Source organism: Salvelinus namaycush, chromosome 8, assembly GCF_016432855.1.
Source record: "Salvelinus namaycush isolate Seneca chromosome 8, SaNama_1.0, whole genome shotgun sequence".
In the NCBI taxonomy this organism is placed as follows: domain Eukaryota; kingdom Metazoa; phylum Chordata; class Actinopteri; order Salmoniformes; family Salmonidae; genus Salvelinus; species Salvelinus namaycush.
In genome coordinates, this window is record NC_052314.1 from 44,002,367 (window position 1) to 44,011,886 (window position 9,520).

Here is a 9,520-nt window from a genome sequence, read left to right on the forward strand (position 1 = left end):
AATCATGACAGCCTCTTTTTGAAAGGCCTTTACTTATCACTTAAACAGATTCATTTTCTACCCATCTTATTAATTAATGCTGTGGGATAAATCAGGTGTTTTTTGGTGGGCTTAAACAAATCTACTGTAAAACAAAAGTGTACACTTTACACAAATGTTTATTGACTTTAAAAAAAGACCACAGTAACATGACCGATATAGTAGAGATGCTACAAAAATCTGTTAGTTCGTATGTATTTTCCAAAGCCTGTCTGGATGTGAACTACTTTATGCCTGGAAAACTTACGGAGCTGGGGCTTGGGTGGAATTGGAAACGGACGGGTGTCAAAACCTATAACCAGGCCCTTTATCTGTAAGAAAGGAATAGTACATTTTTTAAATTATAACATGTTTTAAAAGGTCTGTACTAAAGATTTACAATTTTAAAACTATTTATTTAATTCTATCTCACCCTTTAACGAACGGGAATCTCTCGTTTTCTCTCTCGCCCCGGTCTGTCGCGGAGAGAGGCTTTTCTGGGAAAATGGGCATGTGCGTTTCAAAACAATGTCTTATTTTATACGAATACAGGCTTTCCTACAACAGATAGTTATAAACATTTAAAGGTTATTAAAAGTGTAGTACTGTGTCTGGTAATGATGTATAACTGTTGTACAACAATGTTTATACATAAAAACATTATTGCATGTTTCAATATTGGGCAGTAAAATTGGTTAATTAATTACAGCGTGTTTTAAAAGGTCTGTACTAAATATTTTGAATTAAATAAATGGTTTTAAAGAGGTATCTCACCTTTAATGAAGGGGCTCTTTGTCACGCCCTGATCTTAGAGATCCTTTTTATGTCTCTATTTTGGTTGGTCAGGGCGTGAGTTGGGGTGGGCATTCTATGTCTGGTGTTCTATGTTGTCTATGTTTTGTATTTCTGTGTTTGGCCTGGTATGGTTCCCAATCAGAGGCAGCTGTCAATCGTTGTCTCTGATTGAGAACCATACTTAGGTAGCCTGTTCCCACCTGTGGGTGTGGGTAGTTATTTTCTGTTTAGTGTGTGTCGTCACCTTACCGAACTGTTCGTTTGTCGTCTTTTGTTGTTTTGTTCAGTGTTCAGTTTAGTGATAAAAATTATGAACACTTACCACGCTGCACCTTGGTCCTCTTCTCCTTCTCCCGACGACGTTCGTTACAGAACTACCCAACACCAAAGGACCAAGCAGCGTGGGAAAATGGACTCCTGGACATGGGGGGAAATTTTGGACGGCAAGGGACCCTGGGCTCAGCCGGGGGAGTATCGCCGTCCGAAAGAGGAGCTGGAGGCAGCTAGAGCGGAGCGGCGACACTACGAGGAATTGGCTCGAGGTAACGGGCACAAGAGGCAGCCCCAGATTTTTTTGGGGGGGTGGGGCACACGAGGAGATTGGCGGACTCAGGTAGGAGACCTGAGCCAACTCCTCGCGCTTACCGTGGCGAGCGTTGTACTGGTCAGGCACCGTGTTATGGGGTGGAGCGCACAGTGTCTCCAGTACGTGTTCATAGCCCGGTGCGCTACATCGCAGCTCCTCGCATCTGCCGGGCTAGAGTGGGCATCGAGCCAGGAGGGATGATGCCGGCTCAGCGCATCTGGTCTCCAGTGCGTCTCCTCGGCCCGTGTTATCCTGCGCCAGCTTTGCGCACTGTCTCCAGTGCGTCTGCACAGCCCAGTGCGTCCTGTGCCTGCGCCCCGCACGTGCAGGGCCAAAGTCACCATACAGCCAGGACGGGTTGTGCAGGCTTTTTGCTCGAGACCTCCAGTGCGCCTCCACGGTCCAGTGTATCCAGTGCCTCGGCCAAGGACAAGGCCTCCTGCATGTCTCCCCAGCCTGGTGAGTCCTGTGCCTGTGCTAAGCTCTAACCCTCCTGTCCAGAGCAGCCAGAGTCTCCCTCCTGTCCGGAGCAGCCAGAGTCTCCCTCCTGTCCGGGGCCCGCTGCGAGGGTCCCCGGTCCGGGGTCGGCGGTAAGGGTCCCCGCTCCAGAGGCGCCAAGACTAAGGTGGAGCGGGGTCCACGTCCCGCACCAGAGCCGCCACCGCGGTGAAATTCCCACCCAGACCCTCCCCTATAGGTTCAGGTTTTGCGGTCGGATTCCGCACCTTTTGGGGGGGGTACTGTCACGCCCTGACCTTAGAGATCCTTTTTATGTCTATATTTTGGTTGGTCAGGGCGTGAGTTGGGGTGGGAATTCTATGTCTGGTGTTCTATGTTGTCTATGTTTTGTATTTCTGTGTTTGGCCTGGTATGGTTCCCAATCAGAGGCAGCTGTCAATCGTTGTCTCTGATTGAGAACCATACTTAGGTAGCCTGTTCCCACCTGTGGGTGTGGGTAGTTATTTTCTGTTTAGTGTGTGTCGTCACCTTACAGAACTGTTCGTTTGTCGTCTTTTGTTGTTTTGTTCAGTGTTCAGTTTAGTGATTAAAATTATGAACACTTACCACGCTGCACCTTGGTCCTCTTCTCCTTCTCCCGACGACGTTCGTTACACTCTGTCTTTTCGCTCTATCATCATGCATGTCTCGGAGAAAAATAATTTCTGAAAAGACGTGTGCGTGCGCGGGTGTGCGTGTGCCGGGCCAGGAGGTGTGTGTGTTTCAAAAACAAAGGGGGTGGGGGTGTGTGTCTCTGCATGGTTCGTTTGAAACCAAGGTTTGCACTATCATGCAAACTGTATGTACAGATATCTGCCTACCCCCCATCAAAAAGTGTGTCGGCGTCTCTTCAATTGCTCTTGGCACCTTCACTTAATTAACACACAAGCCTTTAAAATGCGAACTTATTTCCCCCTGAGGGTGTGTGGGCTAAAAAGTCAAAACCAACAGCCGGAATATAACATGTCTAGACCGAACCCTGGGGTTAAAACATTGTTATTTCTAATCAGCGCATATACTAACGGTCCCCCCACCCCGGTCTATAAATTTACATTGGACACCCCCCCCAAATTGCTACCCCTGAGGTGCTATGAAGCATAAATGCAATACCGGCAGACAGAATATGTCTCGACACCCACCTGTTGCTTTAAAACACTGCCTTTGTAATCTAAACCAAATATACAGGGTGTTTCATACAGGATATCGCCCGAAAAAAAACGTCACCCCTGCTCTGTAAACTCATTTCAGAATATCTCTCCTTTGAGCCAAGACCGAGGAGCGAGTGACAACCGATCCACTCTGTACGAAAGGCATTAGGGCAACTCCAAACACCAGGCCAACAGCCCAGAAGAGTTATCAGACCGAACAGTTAAAAGATAATCTGTGAAGCCATCCTAATGGAGCTTTCTGAAGGTGAGTTAGTGAAAATAATATATTAGATTTGGAGTCGGGGAATTGTTTGAATATTATTGATATTATTGTAATATTAAACCGGTGTGATATGGTTTTTTAAACGGGGGGGGCAATGATTTTTTAGGCAATATGTCAAATGCCCATATTCTTATAAGTTAAAATGTATCTATATCGTATAACATGTTAATATTATCTAACGCCCGCAGAATATGCAACATTAAGCCAACTGCACCCGGGGATAAATGCTATGGAACAGCCTTCGTTAGAATGGAATTATCTATATGTCAACTGTATGTATTTTTTATGATAAAATGTATAACTGACATCGAACCCCCTACACCCCTGGAGGACATGGTCGAAACGGAAGGGGTGCCCCGGAACATGGAGAGTAAAACAATGAATTCGGACGATTTCACCGCTTTAAATGACATTTCGGAGGTCGTTGATTTGCGGTTGTTTGAAATGGGCAGAAAACAGGTTAAGGACAACTCCGAGACAGAAACAATATTCAGTCATGATATTCTAAAACAGGAAGACGACGATTCTCTCTCTCTCTCTCTCTCAAAATTCGCTTTATTGGCATGACGCAACAATGTACATATTGCCAAAGCTTATTTACAATATAAAAATGAGAATCATGTGCTTGTGTTTCCCAATAAGCAATGTAGTTTTGTTTTGACTGTGTTGTAATTTGGTTTATTACATTTACATTTAAGTCATTTAGCAGACGCTCTTATCCAGAGCGACTTACAAGTACATACATTCATACTTTTTTGTACTGGTCCCCCGTGGGAATCGAACCCACAACCCTGGCGTTGCAAGCGCCATGCTCTACCAACTGAGCCACACAGAGTTTATCCTGATTGATTGGATGTTCTGGTCCTGAGGCTTCAGTGTGTTAGTAGAACAGGTTTGTGAACTCAGCCCCAGGACCAGCTGGATGAGGGGACTCTTTTCTTTGCTCAGCTCTTGGCATTGCAGGGCTTGGTAGTGATATGAGAGGGGGTGACTGTATTTTAGATGTTTCCAAAACTTAATTGCTCTTTTTTGAGTTTTTATTATTAGTGGATATTTGCCTAATTCTGCCCTGCATGCATTGTTTGTAGTTTTCCTCTGGACATGTAGGAGAATCTTACAGAGCTCTGCATGCAGGGTTTCAATGGGGTGTTTGTCCCATTTGGTGAAATCTTGTTTTGCAAGTGGACCCCACACCTCGCTGCCATAAAGTGCAATTGGTTCAATGACATATTCAATTAGTTTTAGCCAAATTTGAATAGGTATTTCAATTTGAATTAGCTTTTTAATGGTGTAGAATGCCCTGTGTGCTTTCTCTCTCAGTTCATTCACTGCCTCATTAAGGTGTCCAGTTGAGCTTATTTTTAAACCTAAGTATAGTGTGTGCAGTACTCTATATATTTTGTACCAATTGAGAACTTTGGTCTAATTCCCTGAGATCTGGATCTTCTCTGGAAAATCATTATTTTAGTATTTTTGGGGTTTACTGCCAGGGCCCAGGTCTGGCAGTACTGCTCTAGCAGGTCCAGGCTCTGCTGTAGGCCATGTGCTGTGGGTGACAGCAGGCATAGGTCATCTGCGAAGAGTAGGCATTTAACCTCTGAATTATGGAGACTAACACCAGGGGCTGAGGATTTTTCTAGAATAGTGGCCAATTCGTTGATGTAAATATTGAAGAGTGCAGGGCTCTCGCGCTCTCTCTCTCTCTCTCTCTGGCTATGAAAAAGATAGGACATTGACTCCTGAGTGTTGAACTTATGCCCACGCTACAGCCACCCTGGTTGTTATATGACCCTGAGGGTCATCTACGAACGTTGGGACATCTTGAAAAACAATAAGGGGCACACGTACTCTTAAATGTCCACTCAGAGCAGGGTCCCTCTATAATTTTGTTCCTAGGTTTATGACTTCTAGGGAGTGTTTCCAAAAGGCGGTGCTGAGGCATATGCATTGATAGGTCTTAGATTTTATAGACAGGGTATCTGCAAAACACATTGTGTGTCACGACTCCGATCGAGGCAGGCTCTCCTTCCCGTTCGGGTGGCGCTCGGCGGTCGTCGTCACCGGCCTATTAGCTGCCACTGATCTTTTTCTCCCCCTCCTTATGTGTTTATTGGTTACACCTGTTTTGTATTTGTTTGTAATTAGTTGGGCTTATCAGTCAGCCGGCCCGCCCGTTTCTTTGTGCGGGATTGTTAGTTTGTAAGCGTGGTGTTTGTTTCGGACTATACGTGTTTGTGTATGTTCGAGTTTGTTACTGGACTGTTTTCGTTCCCCGTGTCTGGGGCAGTTTACGGAGAGCACCCAGTATAGTAGGGTGGCCGAAGTTCTCCGTGTTTCATTAAAGGAACATTTGTTATTGCATCCTCTGTTTCCTGCGCCTGACTTCGCACTCCGACACCCAGTCCTTACATTGTGACAACTATTGAAGATGCAAAAAAGGGGTTTTAAGAAATACATTTGTTTGACAGATTTGTATTATTATAAAAAGTAATATAAAAATTATCAGAATCTTTAGTATTATTATGTTGCATGCGAGACATACCCAGAAATGTCAACGTAGACAACTTACAAGAATGTGTTTACCAGGATGTGTTCCTTTTTCTCGAACTAACACACTGTAGAGTTTCCTATTTACTAAAGAACAATCACTAAGACAAAACACAAAAAGTTGTAATATAATATGTATACATGTCATTCTATACTGAAAACAGGTACATTCTGAAAGATTTTTGGAGGTTGATGTGGTAACACTTGTTTTTATTCATCTCACAATTTAAGATAATACTGTTTATTTATACTTTACTTAAATTGTATTATTTATCGTGTCTCATACCAGACTAATACACTACCGAGCAATGTAAACAGATGTGGAATTAATCCCATAACAGGTGTTTTTGGGATCAATAATTGATCAAGAATACCAATAGGCTTGAGCTGATCCTCAACCCTATTACGACATCATATAATGCACAGTCATATGCAAAACCATAAAACTCCGACAAGAAAACAATGAAAACCTTAACATGACTACATGCATTGTCATTATTTTAGTTACCATCCACCAATGGTTGAATTGGGTACTTTTTATTTGTACATGCACCGAGCCTCCAAGTGGCTGGAGCCAAACAAAAGGCTAAATTAAAAAGACCCATATAAAAAGTATGTGAAAAGATGGGGTCAAATGTAATTTTTATGTTTTGTTTTTGTTACAACCAACAGGTCTTCCTAACATTTGACATAACTAGTAAGCCTTACATCCTGAATGTATAAGGGCTCCCAAATATGGACCTGGGAACACACGGGAGGGGTGGGACCACAAGCCCTTCCAAGTAATTGACCCGAGAACATAATTGCTATATTGTAATTAAAAGCAATGACCCATAAGAGAACACGGGACCAAGGCAAAGCATGACCCATATAGAATTAAAACAACAGTATTCTTAATAAGAAATATAATCTAATAAACAAATGTCTGCATAATGAAAGACATGAAAACTGTCTCCAACAATGTATTTCGATCTGTATAAAACGTTGATATTGTCAGTAAGGTCACTGGGACTAACAATAGACAATAGTTATTGTGGGAGGTTTAGAGTTAAAATACATGGGAAGGATCGGGAATGTTAGAGATTTGGTCACAGTGGGGATTTTGAAAGAGGGAGATTAGAACCCCAAAGATCCTAAAGGTAATTTCATATTTCGGTTTAGGGGGTTAATAACTTTATGGAAACCACTATTCACACTATGTGGATTATAAACATGTACAGAAATAGAGAGCCATCACATCAAGATGTAACAGGGATGAATGGCTATTCAATGTACAACTGTAGTCTTCTGTAACATGCAATACGTGTTAAATATGTTTTACATACATCCATGACTAAATGGTTTCACAAACTCCTGTTAAAGGTTTTGTAAGCAAGTTGTAACAGGCCTCATTCAACAGTCTAGAGATTAACCTAGAGACACCAAAACATCAACGTTTAGAGAAGCTTGGTGATTATGCCACATGTAAGGGGCAAAGAGCTGATTTACCTAACTCTGTACAGACCAAAGGAATTTCCAGAGTTAGCAAACCCTGCCACTGGGTATGATAACTCTGACTCGTACGTCTAATGATTATTGTAGATGTTAACAACCGAGGGAGTTTACAGTAGGTCAAAGAGATGTTTCAAGGCAAAGAGAGCACCAAATTGACCTACATGACCTCAAAGCAAAGAGTCACTGACGTTTTTTATATACAGTACTACACATATCCAGAAGACAGGTACGTACTGTAGTACTACACTATTACAGTGTACATTTATTTTCAAACATTCGGTCTTGTACTTATAATAAGTACAAATTCCTAATGTAGCATAACTTACCAAAGTTAAAATGTTGACTCGCTATACGATGGAAAGAAAAAGAAAGACATTATTCAGTTTGCATTGGCTACATACTATTTCAAATGAATCAGAATGGCAAAATTACATTTCTTTCAAAATTATATGATCTAAAAAGCAATGTACTCTCACACAAGGGCTAGAGTCAGTGCAAGGACAACCACTCTCATGGCCGGTGGAATATTAGGAACAACAGTCCGACACTTTTAAAACAAAACTTTTGCTAACCATGCCTGTTTCATAAGTATATCATTAACAAAAATGGACAGCATGACCAAGTTGATTTGTTGTTATTTGGCTCGGATTGTAGAAATTTGATTAGATGTCAATCTGCCTTTCAGATGTCACCCTGCCTTTCGTGTTGCAAAGATCAATGTCCAACCTACAAAAAATGTGTCGTTCACCTTTCCATTTCCATTCTATTTTAATAAATTGTTGACAATAACTATTTTTATGTCCTCACTTATTTTCTTTTAATTGTTAGTTACAATACTAACATAGGAGCCATTTTCAGCATATTTGCATGAATCTAAAATACTTATAATTCTATCATTGTCAGAATGCTTACTCTTAACAGCATTACCCACATCTAAATGTATAACCTTACAAATGTATATTCTTTATTCCTAATGCTGTTATGTCAGGAACAATTCTCAAGCAAAACTACAGTGCCTTCTGAAAGTATTCACACGCCTTGAGTTTTTCTATGTTACAGACTGAATTTAAAATTGATTCAATTGTGATTTTTTGGGGGGTCATTGGTCTACACCCAATACCCCATAATATCGAAGTGTAATAATATATTTTTTGAAATGTACACAAATGAATAAAAAATGAAAAGCTGAAATGTCTTGAGTCAATAAGTGTTCAACCCCTTTGTTATGGCAAGCCTAAATAAATTCATGAGTAAAAATATGCTTAACAAGTTGCATGGACTTACTAATTTGTGTGTTAAACATAATTTTTGAATGACTACCTCATCTCTGTACCCCACATATACAATTATCTGTAAGGTCCCTCAGTTGAGCGGTGAATTTCAGAAACAGATTCAACCACAAAGACTAGGGAGGTTTTTCAATGCCTCGCTAAGAAGGGCACTTTTTGGAAGATGGTTAAAAAATATATATATAGCAGACATTGAATATCCCTTTGAGCACGGTGAAGTTATTAATTTCACTTTGGATGGTGTATCAATATACTAAGTCACTACAAAGATACAGGTGTCCTTCCTAATTCAGTTGCCGGAGAGGAAGAAAACCACTCGGGGATTTCACCATGATGCCAATGGTGACTTTAAAACAGTTACAGAGTTTAATGGCTGTGATAGGAGAAAACTGAGAATGGATCAACAACATTGTAGTTATTCCACAATACTAACCTAATTGATAGAGGAAGCCTGTTGTCACGCCCTGACCATAGTTTGCGTTGTATGTTTCTATGTTTTGTTTGGTCAGGGTGTGATATGAGTGGGCATTCTATATTGTATGTCTAGTTTGTCTGTTTCTATGTGTTTGGCCTGATATGGTTCTCAATCAGAGGCAGGTGTTAGTCGTTGTCTCTGATTGGGAGCCATATTTAGGTAGCCTGTTTTTCTTTGTGGGTTGTGGGTGATTGTTCCTGTTCCTGTGTTTATGTTCACTCTACGGGACTGTTTCGTCGTAGTTCGTTTGTTGGTTTATTGTTTTTGTTCTTTATTGTAAGTATTCTTATTAAAATGAATACTCACCACGCTGCATCTTGGTCCTCCTCTCTTTCGCCCGACGAAGAACGTTACACCTGTAAAGAATAAAAATATTTGAAAACATCC

General features: G+C 41.4%; 1 pseudogene; it reads right to left on the reverse strand.

The window, feature by feature from the left end:
* The window catches only part of LOC120052138, a 55,957-nt pseudogene extending 48,013 nt beyond the window's left edge, over positions 1-7,944 (reverse strand).
* Between the last annotated feature and the right edge of the window lie 1,576 nt (positions 7,945-9,520).